The 2,500-nt window shown below is 31.7% G+C and overlaps 1 protein-coding gene across 2 annotated transcripts in view; it reads right to left on the reverse strand.

Annotated features, from left to right (window-relative positions):
* rab28 (RAB28, member RAS oncogene family) overlaps positions 1–2,500 on the reverse strand; it is a 35,303-nt gene that overhangs the window by 24,312 nt on the left and 8,491 nt on the right. The window lies entirely within an intron of this gene.

Here is a 2,500-nt window from a genome sequence, read left to right on the forward strand (position 1 = left end):
ATAACATTCTTAATTATAATTAAATTTATAGAAACTGATCATGGAAAAATAATGTTTTTATGATGTTTTTTTTTTCAATGCTAAATTTAGAAAGAATAAATTTTCTGAAATAATATAATAAAAAATAAAAAAATTTAAAACAGAAATTAAAATAAATTTTAAATAAAATAATACAATTATTTATAGAATGAATTACATAAATTTAATACATTTTAAATACATACAATTTATAATAAATATCATATTAATAACATTAACGAAAATATTTCTCCACTGGTCACACAGCGTCACAGTCACTGCACTCAGACTATACAGTGGCACACACACACACACACACACACACACACACACACACACACACACACACGCGAGTCTGTTCATCCCACACGTCTCCTCACATGCTTCTATAAAGATCTCTTCTTTATTTATTCTAGAAGTCAATCTTTACGGTAAGTGACGCTGGTTCTGCCAGCGTACGGTGAATGTGCTGACGCAGTGTGTGTGTGTGTGTGTGAGTGTGTGTGTGTGTGTGTGTGTGTGTGTGTGTGTCTCAGTTATGGTCCATGAGAGCGTGAAAACAGAAGCAGAGGAGAGAGCATTATATACGTCAGGAATAAACACACACTAACAGAACGACTCTGTGTAAAGACACGATTACACTCCTCTAATTCTGTCTTTCTAGACAATCCTTCTTTTACTCTTTCTTCCAAACTAGTCTTTCTTTCTTTCTTTCTTTCTTTCTTTCTTTCAATCTTTCTTTTGAATTAATTACGCTCTTTCTTTCCAACTAATATTTTCTTTTTTCTAACTAATCTTTCTATTCTTTCTTTCTTTCTTTCTTTCTTTCAATCTTTCTTTTGAATTAATTACGCTCTTTCTTTCCAACTAATATTTTCTTTTTTCTAACTAATCTTTCTATTCTTTCTTTCTTTCTTTCTTTCTTTCTTTCTTTCTTTCTTTCTTTCTTTCAATCTTTCTTTTGAATTAATTACGCTCTTTCTTTCCAAATAATATTTTCTTTTTTCTAACTAATCTTTCTATTCTTTCTTTCTATTCTTTCTTTCTTTCTTTCTTTCTTTCTTTCTTTCTTTCTATCTATTCAAAATATAGCCTTTTAAACTTAAAACCTTCAAACTTGAGTTATAAACTCCTCTAAGCTCTTTAGTTAGGTTAGTCTGCTTCAATCTCTCCGGTCCGGCTTTCTCAAGCCGACTTAAAGTGTGTCTCGACAAACTTTTGTTCCTAATTTCATTTCCATTCCGAATTTTACGCCCCTTGCAGAAGATGAATCCTAACATGCACCTTTACATCTAACATCTACATTTAAACAATAATAAAAAGTGACCTATATTTCACCAGAGCCTGGGTGTCACAGGTTTGGTTTGCTCAACGTTTCTTACTACTAGTTTCCCCGTATTGTTCCCGGCGATGGATAATAACAGTAGTAAAGAGATCTGATTTCAGCCTTCACTTACACATCAAACTCCCTCTCCGCCAGAGCTCTACCGTACACAATCTGCCTCTGAGGAACAGAGTTATGCCTGTGTGTTCAGGAGTTAAGAGCTTTCGTAGGTAATAAAGTTGAAAAGAGGCAGACGTACAACAAACACACACACACACTGGGGTGATTCATGCAGAGGTTCAGGACACACACACACACACACACACGTCCAGCAGCTTCACAAACACTTGAAAACATCAGAATCAGGACAGAGATCTATTCATACGCATGCGTGTGCTTCAACACTGTTACACAACATCAGTTTAAAGACCGTTTTCATCTTTCCGATGAACAAAAACTTCACCTACAAATCACCTGTGCTAATTTTATTGTTAGAAATATTTACTTAAATCACTTTATTTTACAGTGTCCTTGTTAAATATGTTACATGTACTTACTATATTAATAACAGTAAATTATGCATAATTACATGCAACTAACCCTCAACCAAACCCTAATCCTACACTAACCCTATAGTAAGTACATGTAGTCCATTAATATTTACTCAGCACTTATTAATAACCTAAATTTCAGTCAAATGTTGAAATCGTCTTTCTGATATATGACTTTATTCATCATGGACTGTAAATAAACAATAGTTGTTTATTTGTTTAAAATAAACGATTGCCAATTCATGAGTTCCCTATTAAAAAAAAAATGTCTATATATATTTTTGCCCACTAATTATCTTTAGTATATCAATATAATTATCTCTAATTTTTTAGGGATTTGAAGAAAAATTCAACCCGATGACACAACACATGCATTTCATCAATACAGCAGAAGTAAAAAATGTTTTTGTTAAAATTACATCAAATTTTAAATATATAATTTAGAACTAAAATTATTCTTAAATTTGAATAAAAAGCATGCATTCAGTTTGATGGCTTATCTCAAATGCAGAAATTCATTTGTAATTTAAAAGGAATTCTCAATGCAATGCAGAATGACACGTATTAATAAATGTTGATCAATAAAACATGAACTAAAATTTGAATG

This window comes from Leuciscus leuciscus (assembly GCF_965113295.1).
Source record: "Leuciscus leuciscus genome assembly, chromosome: 8".
NCBI classification, from domain to species: Eukaryota; Metazoa; Chordata; class Actinopteri; order Cypriniformes; family Leuciscidae; genus Leuciscus; species Leuciscus leuciscus.